Genomic DNA, 15026 nt, shown 5'->3' with positions numbered 1-15026 from the left:
TCTATTAGTCCATCTATACTAACCTCCACCAGGTTGCAAATTCAAAATAATTTTTATCTGCATCTGGCTCTGAAAAAATATTTGGGCTTGGGCATGTAGCAGTGTGTGGGACTTGTTCTATTAGTCCATCTATACTAACCTCCACCAGGTTGCAAATTCAAAATAATTTTTATCTGCATCTAGCTCTGAAAAAATATTTGGGCTTGGGCTTGTAGCAGTGTGTGGGACTTGTTCTATTAGTCCATCTATACTAACCTCCACCAGGTTGCAAATTCAAAATAATTTTTATCTGCATCTAGCTCTGAAAAAAATATTTGGGCTTGTAGCAGTGTGTGGGACTTGTTCTATTAGTCCATCTATACTAACCTCCACCAGGTTGCAAATTCAAAATAATTTTTATCTGCATCTAGCTCTGAAAAAATATTTGAGCTTGGGCTTGTAGCAGTGTGTGGGACTTGTTCTAATAGTCCATCTATACTAACCTCCACCAGGTTGCAAATTCAAAATAATTTTTATCTGCATCTAGCTCTGAAAAAATATTTGGGCTTGTAGCAGTGTGTGGGACTTGTTCTATTAGTCCATCTATACTAACCTCCACCAGGTTGCAAATTCAAATAATTTTTATCTGCATCTAGCTCTGAAAAAATATTTGGGCTTGGGCTTGTAGCAGTGTGTGGGACTTGTTCTATTAGTCCATCTATACTAACCTCCACCAGGTTGCAAATTCAAAATAATTTTTATCTGCATCTGGCTCTGAAAAAATATTTGGGCTTGGGCATGTAGCAGTGTGTGGGACTTGTTCTATTAGTCCATCTATACTAACCTCCACCAGGTTGCAAATTCAAAATAATTTTTATCTGCATCTAGCTCTGAAAAAATATTTGGGCTTGGGCTTGTAGCAGTGTGTGGGACTTGTTCTATTAGTCCATCTATGCTAACCTCCACCAGGTTGCAAATTCAAAATAATTTTTATCTGCATCTAGCTCTGAAAAAAATATTTGGGCTTGTAGCAGTGTGTGGGACTTGTTCTATTAGTCCATCTATACTAACCTCCACCAGGTTGCAAATTCAAAATAATTTTTATCTGCATCTAGCTCTGAAAAAATATTTGAGCTTGGGCTTGTAGCAGTGTGTGGGACTTGTTCTAATAGTCCATCTATACTAACCTCCACCAGGTTGCAAATTCAAAATAATTTTTATCTGCATCTAGCTCTGAAAAAATATTTGGGCTTGTAGCAGTGTGTGGGACTTGTTCTATTAGTCCATCTATACTAACCTCCACCAGGTTGCAAATTCAAATAATTTTTATCTGCATCTAGCTCTGAAAAAATATTTGGGCTTGGGCTTGTAGCAGTGTGTGGGACTTGTTCTATTAGTCCATCTATACTAACCTCCACCAGGTTGCAAATTCAAAATAATTTTTGTCTGCATCTGGCTCTGAAAAAATATTTGGGCTTGGGCATGTAGCAGTGTGTGGGACTTGTTCTATTAGTCCATCTATACTAACCTCCACCAGGTTGCAAATTCAAAATAATTTTTATCTGCATCTAGCTCTGAAAAAATATTTGGGCTTGGGCTTGTAGCAGTGTGTGGGACTTGTTCTATTAGTCCATCTATACTAACCTCCACCAGGTTGCAAATTCAAAATAATTTTTGCCTGCATCTAGCTCTGAAAAAAATATTTGGGCTTGTAGCAGTGTGTGGGACTTGTTCTATTAGTCCATCTATACTAACCTCCACCAAGTTGCAAATTCAAAATAATTTTTATCTGCATCTAGTTCTGAAAAAATATTTGAGCTTGGGCTTGTAGCAGTGTGTGGGACTTGTTCTATTAGTCCATCTATACTAACCTCCACCAGGTTGCAAATTCAAAATAATTTTTATCTGCATCTAGCTCTGAAAAAAATATTTGGGCTTGTAGCAGTGTGTGGGACTTGTTCTATTAGTCCATCTATACTAACCTCCACCAGGTTGCAAATTCAAAATAATTTTTATCTGCATCTAGCTCTGAAAAAATATTTGGGCTTGTAGCAGTGTGTGGGACTTGTTCTATTAGTCCATCTATACTAACCTCCACCAGGTTGCAAATTCAAAATAATTTTTATCTGCATCTAGCTCTGAAAAAATATTTGGGCTTGGGCTTGTAGCAGTGTGTGGGACTTGTTCTATTAGTCCATCTATACTGAACTCCACCAGGTTGCAAATTCAAAATAATTTTTATCTGCATCTAGCTCTGAAAAAATATTTGGGCTTGGGCTTGTAGCAGTGTGTGGGACTTGTTCTATTAGTCCATCTATACTAACCTCCACCAGGTTGCAAATTCAAATTACTTTTTATCTGCATCTAGCTCTGAAAAAATATTTGGGCTTGTAGCAGTGTGTGGGGCTTGTTCTATTACTCCATCTATGCTAACCTCCACCAGGTTGCAAATTCAAATAATTTTTATCTGCATCTAGCTCTGAAAAAATATTTGGGCTTGGGCTTGTAGCAGTGTGTGGGACTTGTTCTATTAGTACATCTATACTAACCTCCACCAGGTTGCAAATTCAAAATAATTTTTATCTGCATCTGGCTCTGAAAAAATATTTGGGCTTGGGCTTGTAGCAGTGTGTGGGACTTGTTCTATTAGTCCATCTATACTAACCTCCACCAGGTTGCAAATTCAAAATAATTTTTATCTGCATCTAGCTCTGAAAAAATATTTGGGCTTGGGCTTGTAGCAGTGTGTGGGACTTGTTCTATTAGTCCATCTATACTAACCTCCACCAGGTTGCAAATTCAAAATAATTTTTATCTGCATCTAGCTCTGAAAAAATATTTGGGCTTGGGCTTGTAGCAGTGTGTGGGACTTGTTCTATTAGTCCATCTATACTAACCTCCACCAGGTTGCAAATTCAAAATAATTTTTATCTGCATCTAGCTCTGAAAAAATATTTGGGCTTGGGCTTGTAGCAGTGTGTGGGACTAGTTCTATTAGTCCATCTATACTAACCTCCACCAGGTTGCAAATTCAAAATAATTTTTATCTGCATCTAGCTCTGAAAAAAATATTTGGGCTTGTAGCAGTGTGTGGGACTTGTTCTATTAGTCCATCTATACTAACCTCCACCAGGTTGCAAATTCAAAATAATTTTTATCTGCATCTAGCTCTGAAAAAATATTTGGGCTTGTAGCAGTGTGTGGGACTTGTTCTATTAGTCCATCTATACTAACCTCCACCAGGTTGCAAATTCAAAATAATTTTTATCTGCATCTAGCTCTGAAAAAATATTTGGGCTTGGGCTTGTAGCAGTGTGTGGGACTTGTTCTAATAGTCCATCTATACTAACCTCCACCAGGTTGCAAATTCAAAATAATTTTTATCTGCATCTAGCTCTGAAAAAATATTTGGGCTTGTAGCAGCGTGTGGGACTTGTTCTATTAGTCCATCTATACTAACCTCCACCAGGTTGCAAATTCAAATAATTTTTATCTGCATCTAGCTCTGAAAAAATATTTGGGCTTGGGCTTGTAGCAGTGTGTGGGACTTGTTCTATTAGTGCATCTATACTAACCTCCACCAGGTTGCAAATTCAAAATAATTTTTATCTGCATCTGGCTCTGAAAAAATATTTGGGCTTGGGCTTGTAGCAGTGTGTGGGACTTGTTCTATTAGTCCATCTATACTAACCTCCACCAGGTTGCAAATTCAAAATAATTTTTATCTGCATCTAGCTCTGAAAAAATATTTGGGCTTGGGCTTGTAGCAGTGTGTGGGACTTGTTCTATTAGTCCATCTATACTAACCTCCACCAGGTTGCAAATTCAAAATAATTTTTATCTGCATCTAGCTCTGAAAAAATATTTGGGCTTGGGCTTGTAGCAGTGTGTGGGACTTGTTCTATTAGTCCATCTATACTAACCTCCACCAGGTTGCAAATTCAAAATAATTTTTATCTGCATCTAGCTCTGAAAAAATATTTGGGCTTGTAGCAGTGTGTGGGACTTGTTCTATTAGTCCATCTATACTAACCTCCACCAGGTTGCAAATTTAAATAATTTTTATCTGCATCTAGCTCTGAAAAAATATTTGGGCTTGGGCTTGTAGCAGTGTGTGGGACTTGTTCTATTAGTCCATCTATACTAACCTCCACCAGGTTGCAAATTCAAAATAATGTTTATCTGCATCTGGCTCTGAAAAAATATTTGGGCTTGGGCTTGTAGCAGTGTGTGGGACTTGTTCTATTAGTCCATCTATACTAACCTCCACCAGGTTGCAAATTCAAAATAATTTTTATCTGCATCTAGCTCTGAAAAAATATTTGAGCTTGTAGCAGTGTGTGGGACTTGTTCTATTAGTCCATCTATACTAACCTCCACCAGGTTGCAAATTCAAAATAATTTTTATCTGCATCTAGCTCTGAAAAAATATTTGGGCTTGTAGCAGTGTGTGGGATTTGTTCTATTAGTCCATCTATACTAACCTCCACCAGGTTGCAAATTCAAAATAATTTTTATCTGCATCTAGCTCTGAAAAAATATTTGGGCTTGGGCTTGTAGCAGTGTGTGGGACTTGTTCTAATAGTCCATCTATACTAACCTCCACCAGGTTGCAAATTCAAAATAATTTTTATCTGCATCTAGCTCTGAAAAAATATTTGGGCTTGTAGCAGTGTGTGGGACTTGTTCTATTAGTCCATCTATACTAACCTCCACCAGGTTGCAAATTCAAAATAATTTTTATCTGCATCTAGCTCTGAAAAAATATTTGGGCTTGGGCTTGTAGCAGTGTGTGGGACTTGTTCTATTAGTCCATCTATACTAACCTCCACCAGGTTGCAAATTCAAAATAATTTTTATCTGCATCTAGCTCTGAAAAAATATTTGGGCTTGTAGCAGTGTGTGGGACTTGTTCTATTAGTCCATCTATACTAACCTCCACCAGGTTGCAAATTCAAATAATTTTTATCTGCATCTAGCTCTGAAAAAATATTTGGGCTTGGGCTTGTAGCAGTGTGTGGGACTTGTTCTATTAGTCCATCTATACTAACCTCCACCAGGTTGCAAATTCAAAATAATTTTTATCTGCATCTGGCTCTGAAAAAATATTTGGGCTTGGGCATGTAGCAGTGTGTGGGACTTGTTCTATTAGTCCATCTATACTAACCTACACCAGGTTTCAAATTTAAAATAATTTTTATCTGCATCTAGCTCTGAAAAAATATTTGGGCTTGGGCTTGTAGCAGTGTGTGGGACTTGTTCTATTAGTCCATCTATGCTAACCTCCACCAGGTTGCAAATTCAAAATAATTTTTATCTGCATCTAGCTCTGAAAAAAATATTTGGGCTTGTTGCAGTGTGTGGGACTTGTTCTATTAGTCCATCTATACTAACCTCCACCAGGTTGCAAATTCAAAACAATTTTTATCTGCATCTAGCTCTGAAAAAATATTTGGGCTTGGGCTTGTAGCAGTGTGTGGGACTTGTTCTATTAGTTCATCTATACTGAACTCCACCAGGTTGCAAATTCAAAATAATTTTTATCTGCATCTAGCTCTGAAAAAATATTTGGGCTTGGGCTTGTAGCAGTGTGTGGGACTTGTTCTATTAGTCCATCTATACTAACCTCCACCAGGTTGCAAATTCAAATTACTTTTTATCTGCATCTAGCTCTGAAAAAATATTTGGGCTTGTAGCAGTGTGTGGGACTTGTTCTATTACTCCATCTATGCTAACCTCCACCAGGTTGCAAATTCAAATAATTTTTATCTGCATCTAGCTCTGAAAAAATATTTGGGCTTGGGCTTGTAGCAGTGTGTGGGACTTGTTCTATTAGTCCATCTATACTAACCTCCACCAGGTTGCAAATTCAAAATAATTTTTATCTGCATCTGGCTCTGAAAAAATATTTGGGCTTGGGCATGTAGCAGTGTGTGGGACTTGTTCTATTAGTCCATCTATACTAACCTCCACCAGGTTGCAAATTTAAAATAATTTTTATCTGCATCTAGCTCTGAAAAAATATTTGGGCTTGGGCTTGTAGCAGTGTGTGGGACTTGTTCTCTTAGTCCATCTATGCTAACCTCCACCAGGTTGCAAATTCAAAATAATTTTTATCTGCATCTAGCTCTGAAAAAAATATTTGGGCTTGTAGCAGTGTGTGGGACTTGTTCTATTAGTCCATCTATACTAACCTCCACCAGGTTGCAAATTCAAAATAATTTTTATCTGCATCTAGCTCTGAAAAAATATTTGAGCTTGGGCTTGTAGCAGTGTGTGGGACTTGTTCTAATAGTCCATCTATACTAACCTCCACCAGGTTGCAAATTCAAAATAATTTTTATCTGCATCTAGCTCTGAAAAAATATTTGGGCTTGTAGCAGTGTGTGGGACTTGTTCTATTAGTCCATCTATACTAACCTCCACCAGGTTGCAAATTCAAATAATTTTTATCTGCATCTAGCTCTGAAAAAATATTTGGGCTTGGGCTTGTAGCAGTGTGTGGGACTTGTTCTATTAGTCCATCTATACTAACCTCCACCAGGTTGCAAATTCAAAATAATTTTTATCTGCATCTGGCTCTGAAAAAATATTTGGGCTTGGGCATGTAGCAGTGTGTGGGACTTGTTCTATTAGTCCATCTATACTAACCTCCACCAGGTTGCAAATTCAAAATAATTTTTATCTGCATCTAGCTCTGAAAAAATATTTGGGCTTGGGCTTGTAGCAGTGTGTGGGACTTGTTCTATTAGTCCATCTATACTAACCTCCACCAGGTTGCAAATTCAAAATAATTTTTATCTGCATCTGGCTCTGAAAAAATATTTGGGCTTGGGCATGTAGCAGTGTGTGGGACTTGTTCTATTAGTCCATCTATACTAACCTCCACCAGGTTGCAAATTCAAAATAATTTTTATCTGCATCTAGCTCTGAAAAAATATTTGGGCTTGGGCTTGTAGCAGTGTGTGGGACTAGTTCTATTAGTCCATCTATACTAACCTCCACCAGGTTGCAAATTCAAAATAATTTTTATCTGCATCTAGCTCTGAGAAAAATATTTGGGCTTGTAGCAGTGTGTGGGACTTGTTCTATTAGTCCATCTATACTAAACTCCACCAGGTTGCAAATTCAAAATAATTTTTATATGCATCTAGCTCTGAAAAAATATTTGAGCTTGGGCTTGTAGCAGTGTGTGGGACTTGTTCTATTAGTCCATCTATACTAACCTCCACCAGGTTGCAAATTCAAAATAATTTTTATCTGCATCTATCTCTGAAAAAAATATTTGGGCTTGTAGCAGTGTGTGGGACTTGTTCTATTAGTACATCTATACTAACCTCCACCAGGTTGCAAATTCAAAATAATTTTTATCTGCATCTAGCTCTGAAAAATATTTGGGCTTGTAGCAGTGTGTGGGACTTGTTCTATTAGTCCATCTATACTAACCTCCACCAGGTTGCAAATTCAAAATAATTTTTATCTGCATCTAGCTCTGAAAAAATATTTGGGCTTGGGCTTGTAGCAGTGTGTGGGACTTGTTCTATTAGTCTATCTATACTGAACTCCACCAGGTTGCAAATTCAAAATAATTTTTATCTGCATCTAGCTCTGAAAAAATATTTGGGCTTGGCTTGTAGCAGTGTGTGGGACTTGTTCTATTAGTCCATCTATACTAACCTCCACCAGGTTGCAAATTCAAATTACTTTTTATCTGCATCTAGCTCTGAAAAAATATTTGGGCTTGTAGCAGTTTGTGGGACTTGTTCTATTACTCCATCTATGCTAACCTCCACCAGGTTGCAAATTCAAATAATTTTTATCTGCATCTAGCTCTGAAAAAATATTTGGGCTTGGGCTTGTAGCAGTGTGTGGGACTTGTTCTATTAGTACATCTATACTAACCTCCACCAGGTTGCAAATTCAAAATAATTTTTATCTGCATCTGGCTCTGAAAAAATATTTGGGCTTGGGCTTGTAGCAGTGTGTGGGACTTGTTCTATTAGTCCATCTATACTAACCTCCACCAGGTTGCAAATTCAAAATAATTTTTATCTGCATCTAGCTCTGAAAAAATATTTGGGCTTGGGCTTGTAGCAGTGTGTGGGACTTGTTCTATTAGTCCATCTATACTAACCTCCACCAGGTTGCAAATTCAAAATAATTTTTATCTGCATCTAGCTCTGAAAAAATATTTGGGCTTGGGCTTGTAGCAGTGTGTGGGACTTGTTCTATTAGTCCATCTATACTAACCTCCACCAGGTTGCAAATTCAAAATAATTTTTATCTGCATCTAGCTCTGAAAAAATATTTGGGCTTGGGCTTGTAGCAGTGTGTGGGACTAGTTCTATTAGTCCATCTATACTAACCTCCACCAGGTTGCAAATTCAAAATAATTTTTATCTGCATCTAGCTCTGAAAAAAATATTTGGGCTTGTAGCAGTGTGTGGGACTTGTTCTATTAGTCCATCTATACTAACCTCCACCAGGTTGCAAATTCAAAATAATTTTTATCTGCATCTAGCTCTGAAAAAATATTTGGGCTTGTAGCAGTGTGTGGGACTTGTTCTATTAGTCCATCTATACTAACCTCCACCAGGTTGCAAATTCAAAATAATTTTTATCTGCATCTAGCTCTGAAAAAATATTTGGGCTTGGACTTGTAGCAGTGTGTGGGACTTGTTCTATTAGTCCATCTATACTAAACTCCACCAGGTTGAAAATTCAAAATAATTTTTATCTGCATCTAGCTCTGAAAAAATATTTGGGCTTGGGCTTGTAGCAGTGTGTGGGACTTGTTCTATTAGCCCATCTATACTAACCTCCACCAGGTTGCAAATTCAAATTACTTTTTATCTGCATCTAGCTCTGAAAAAATATTTGGGCTTGTAGCAGTGTGTGGGACTTGTTCTATTAGTCCATCTATGCTAACCTCCACCAGGTTGCAAATTAAAATAATTTTTATCTGCATCTAGCTCTGAAAAAATATTTGGGCTTGGGCTTGTAGCAGTGTGTGGGACTTGTTCTATTAGTCCATCTATACTAACCTCCACCAGGTTGCAAATTCAAAATAATTTTTATCTGCATCTAGCTCTGAAAAAATATTTGGGCTTGGGCTTGTAGCAGTGTGTGGGACTTGTTCTATTAGTCCATCTATACTAACCTCCACCAGGTTGCAAATTCAAAATAATTTTTATCTGCATCTAGCTCTGAAAAAATATTTGGGCTTGGGCTTGTAGCAGTGTGTGGGACTTGTTCTATTAGTCCATCTATACTAACCTCCACCAGGTTGCAAATTCAAAATAATTTTTATCTGCATCTAGCTCTGAAAAAATATTTGGGCTTGGGCTTGTAGCAGTGTGTGGGACTAGTTCTATTAGTCCATCTATACTAACCTCCACCAGGTTGCAAATTCAAAATAATTTTTATCTGCATCTAGCTCTGAAAAAAATATTTGGGCTTGTAGCAGTGTGTGGGACTTGTTCTATTAGTCCATCTATACTAACCTCCACCAGGTTGCAAATTCAAAATAATTTTTATCTGCATCTAGCTCTGAAAAAATATTTGAGCTTGGGATTGTAGCAGTGTGTGGGACTTGTTCTATTAGTCCATCTATACTAACCTCCACCAGGTTGCAAATTCAAAATAATTTTTATCTGCATCTAGCTCTGAAAAAAATATTTGGGCTTGTAGCAGTGTGTGGGACTTGTTCTATTAGTCCATCTATACTAACCTCCACCAGGTTGCAAATTCAAAATAATTTTTATCTGCATCTAGCTCTGAAAAAATATTTGGGCTTGTAGCAGTGTGTGGGACTTGTTCTATTAGTCCATCTATACTAACCTCCACCAGGTTGCAAATTCAAAATAATTTTTATCTGCATCTAGCTCTGAAAAAATATTTGGGCTTGGGCTTGTAGCAGTGTGTGGGACTTGTTCTATTAGCCCATCTATACTAACCTCCACCAGGTTGCAAATTCAAATTACTTTTTATCTGCATCTAGCTCTGAAAAAATATTTGGGCTTGTAGCAGTGTGTGGGACTTGTTCTATTAGTCCATCTATGCTAACCTCCACCAGGTTGCAAATTAAAATAATTTTTATCTGCATCTAGCTCTGAAAAAATATTTGGGCTTGGGCTTGTAGCAGTGTGTGGGACTTGTTCTATTAGTCCATCTATACTAACCTCCACCAGGTTGCAAATTCAAAATAATTTTTATCTGCATCTAGCTCTGAAAAAATATTTGGGCTTGGGCTTGTAGCATTGTGTGGGACTTGTTCTATTAGTCCATCTATACTAACCTCCACCAGGTTGCAAATTCAAAATAATTTTTATCTGCATCTAGCTCTGAAAAAATATTTGGGCTTGGGCTTGTAGCAGTGTGTGGGACTTGTTCTATTAGTCCATCTATACTAACCTCCACCAGGTTGCAAATTCAAAATAATTTTTATCTGCATCTAGCTCTGAAAAAATATTTGGGCTTGGGCTTGTAGCAGTGTGTGGGACTAGTTCTATTAGTCCATCTATACTAACCTCCACCAGGTTGCAAATTCAAAATAATTTTTATCTGCATCTAGCTCTGAAAAAAATATTTGGGCTTGTAGCAGTGTGTGGGACTTGTTCTATTAGTCCATCTATACTAACCTCCACCAGGTTGCAAATTCAAAATAATTTTTATCTGCATCTAGCTCTGAAAAAATATTTGAGCTTGGGATTGTAGCAGTGTGTGGGACTTGTTCTATTAGTCCATCTATACTAACCTCCACCAGGTTGCAAATTCAAAATAATTTTTATCTGCATCTAGCTCTGAAAAAAATATTTGGGCTTGTAGCAGTGTGTGGGACTTGTTCTATTAGTCCATCTATACTAACCTCCACCAGGTTGCAAATTCAAAATAATTTTTATCTGCATCTAGCTCTGAAAAAATATTTGGGCTTGTAGCAGTGTGTGGGACTTGTTCTATTAGTCCATCTATACTAACCTCCACCAGGTTGCAAATTCAAAATAATTTTTATCTGCATCTAGCTCTGAAAAAATATTTGGGCTTGGACTTGTAGCAGTGTGTGGGACTTGTTCTATTAGTCCATCTATACTAAACTCCACCAGGTTGAAAATTCAAAATAATTTTTATCTGCATCTAGCTCTGAAAAAATATTTGGGCTTGGGCTTGTAGCAGTGTGTGGGACTTGTTCTATTAGCCCATCTATACTAACCTCCACCAGGTTGCAAATTCAAATTACTTTTTATCTGCATCTAGCTCTGAAAAAATATTTGGGCTTGTAGCAGTGTGTGGGACTTGTTCTATTAGTCCATCTATGCTAACCTCCACCAGGTTGCAAATTAAAATAATTTTTATCTGCATCTAGCTCTGAAAAAATATTTGGGCTTGGGCTTGTAGCAGTGTGTGGGACTTGTTCTATTAGTCCATCTATACTAACCTCCACCAGGTTGCAAATTCAAAATAATTTTTATCTACATCTAGCTCTGAAAAAATATTTGGGCTTGGGCTTGTAGCAGTGTGTGGGACTTGTTATATTAGTCCATCTATACTAACCTCCACCAGGTTGCAAATTCAAAATAATTTTTATCTGCATCTAGCACTGAAAAAATATTTGGGCTTGGGCTTGTAGCAGTGTGTGGGACTAGTTCTATTAGTCCATCTATACTAACCTCCACCAGGTTGCAAATTCAAAATAATTTTTATCTGCATCTAGCTCTGAAAAAATATTTGGGCTTGTAGCAGTGTGTGGGACTTGTTCTATTAGTCCATCTATACTAACCTCCACCAGGTTGCAAATTCAAAATAATTTTTATCTGCATCTAGCTCTGAAAAAATATTTGGGCTTGTAGTAGTGTGTGGGACTTGTTCTATTAGTCCATCTATACTAACCTCCACCAGGTTGCAAATTCAAAATAATTTTTATCTGCATCTAGCTCTGAAAAAATATTTGAGCTTGGGCTTGTAGCAGTGTGTGGGACTTGTTCTATTAGTCCATCTATACTAAACTCCACCAGGTTGCAAATTCAAAATAATTTTTATCTGCATCTAGCTCTGAAAAAATATTTGGGCTTGGGCTTGTAGCAGTGTGTGGGACTTGTTCTATTAGTCCATCTATACCAACCTCCACCAGGTTGCAAATTCAAAATAATTTTTATCTGCATCTAGCTCTGAAAAAATATTTGGGCTTGTAGCAGTGTGTGGGACTAGTTCTATTAGTCCATCTATACTAACCTCCACCAGGTTGCAAATTCAAATAATTTTTATCTGCATCTAGCTGTGAAAAAATATTTGGGCTTGGGCTTGTAGCAGTGTGTGGGACTTGTTCTATTAGTCCATCTATACTAACCTCCACCAGGTTGCAAATTCAAAATAATTTTTATCTGCATCTAGCTCTGAAAAAATATTTGGGCTTGGGCTTGTAGCAGTGTGTGAGACTTGTTCTATTAGTCCATTTATACTAACCTCCACCAGGTTGGAAATTCAAAATAATTTTTATCTGCATCTAGCTCTGAAAAAATATTTGGGCTTGGGCTTGTAGCAGTGTGTGGGACTTGTTCTATTAGTCCATCTATACTAACCTCCACCAGGTTGAAAATTCAAAATAATTTTTATCTGCATCTAGCTCTGAAAAAATATTTGGGCTTGGGCTTGTAGCAGTGTGTGGGACTTGTTCTATTAGTCCATCTATACTAACCTCCACCAGGTTGCAAATTCAAAATAATTTTTATCTGCATCTAGCTCTAAAAAAATATTTGGGCTTGGGCTTGTAGCAGTGTGTGGGACTTGTTCTATTAGTCCATCTATACTAACCTCCACCAGGTTGCAAATTCAATATAATTTTTATCTGCATCTAGCTCTGAAAAAATATTTGGGCTTGGGCTTGTAGCAGTGTGTGGGACTTGTTCTATTAGTCCATCTATACTAACCTCCACCAGGTTGCAAATTCAAAATAATTTTTATCTGCATCTAATTCTGAAAAAATATTTGGGCTTGGGCTTCTAGCAGTGTGTGGGACTTGTTCTATTATTCCATCTATACTAAACTCCACCAGGTTGCAAATTCAAAATAATTTTTATCTGCATCTAGCTCTGAAAAAATATTTGGGCTTGTAGCAGTGTGTGGGACTTGTTCTATTAGTCCATCTATACTAACCTCCACCAGGTTGCAAATTCAAAATAATTTTTATCTGCATCTAGCTCTGAAAAAATATTTGGGCTTGGGCTTGTAGCAGTGTGTGGGACTTGATCTATTAGTCCATCTATACTAACCTCCACCAGGTTGCAAATTCAAAATAATTTTTATCTACATCTAGCTCTGAAAAAATATTTGGGCTTGGGCTTGTAGCAGTGTGTGGGACTTGTTCTATTAGTCCATCTATACTAACCTCCACCAGGTTGCAAATTCAAAATAATTTTTATCTGCATCTAGCTCTGAAAAAATATTTGGGCTTGGGCTTGTAGCAGTGTGTGGGACTTGTTCTATTAGTCCATCTATACTAACCTCCACCAGGTTGAAAATTCAAAATAATTTTTATCTGCATCTAGCTCTGAAAAAATATTTGGGCTTGGGCTTGTAGCAGTGTGTGGGACTTGTTCTATTAGTTCATCTATACTAACCTCCACCAGGTTGCAAATTCAAAATAATTTTTATCTGCATCTAGCTCTGAAAAAATATTTGGGCTTGGGCTTGTAGCAGTGTGTGGGACTTGTTCTATTAGTCCATCTATACTAACCTCCACCAGGTTGCAAATTCAAAATAATTTTTATCTGCATCTAGCTCTGAAAAAATATTTGGGCTTGGGCTAGTAGCAGTGTGTGGGACTTGTTTTATTAGTCCATCTATACTAACCTCCACCAGGTTGAAAATTCAAAATAATTTTTATCTGCATCTAGCTCTGAAAAAATATTTGGGCTTGGGCTTGTAGCAGTGTGTGGGACTTGTTCTATTAGTCCATCTATACTAACCTCCACCAGGTTGCAAATTCAAAATAATTTTTATCTGCATCTAGCTCTGGAAAAATATTTGGGCTTGGGCTTGTAGCAGTGTGTGGGACTTGTTCTATTAGTCCATCTATACTAACCTCCACAAGGTTGCAAATTCAAAATAATTTTTATCTGCATCTAGCTCCGAAAAAATATTTGGGCTTGGGCTTGTAGCAGTGTGTGGGACTTGTTCTATTAGTCCATCTATACTAACCTTCACCAGGTTGTAAATTCAAAATAATTTTTATCTGCATCTAGCTCTGAAAAAATATTTGGGCTTGTAGCAGTGTGTGGGACTTGTTCTATTAGTCCATCTATACTAACCTCCACTAGGTTGCAAATTCAAAATAATTTTTATCTGCATCTAATCCAGCCAATACTTTTGGGGTAATACCACAGTTTGGCCATTCAGCTCTACTCGGTTCCCATCCATTGTTTTTTGTGCAAACAACTCCAGAGTTTTCAATTAGTTAACCACCAAATGAGTGGAAAAAGGCCTGCTGCTGTTGGAAAGGGGAATAGGCGTGCTGGGAAGGGAAAAAAAGGTTGTGTCCGTGGGGTAGGTGTTAAAGCAACAGTAACATCTGCAGATGAAAGACCATCTTCCAGCCAAACTAAGATGTCTACTTCTTTAGCGGACAATGTGATAAGATCCCTTTCTTACGGCTATGCCAATCGCTACGAATTCCAGATGAGGCACAAAAACAGCAGGTGCTTCAACGGATATCAAGTGCTCCTTTAAGTGGGCTCTCCTCCACCTCAACTTCAACATCACAAATACTCCAGTCCTCAGAGGTGTCACCCCAATCGCACTTGCTTCCTCACAGCTCCCAAGTCTCCAGCTGCCCGTCTGAGTATGGGGTAGAACAGATGGTTGAGTCTGCAGAGCTGTTTACTCATACTATAGCCTGGGAATCAGAGGTCGGCTCCAGAGCTTCTGTGAATCCAGATGAGGAAATGATCTGCACTGATGCCCAGAATCTTTATGAGATGGATCCAGGACCAGACGCAGAAGGTTCTGACCATAATGTAGACCCTCGTTCCCAAACTGTAACTCCTGTTGGCGGA

Source organism: Phyllobates terribilis, unplaced genomic scaffold (assembly GCF_046119375.1).
Source record: "Phyllobates terribilis strain yellow unplaced genomic scaffold, ASM4611937v1 Scaffold_10__3_contigs__length_209671492, whole genome shotgun sequence".
In the NCBI taxonomy this organism is placed as follows: domain Eukaryota; kingdom Metazoa; phylum Chordata; class Amphibia; order Anura; family Dendrobatidae; genus Phyllobates; species Phyllobates terribilis.
This window is presented reverse-complemented; position numbering follows the sequence as displayed.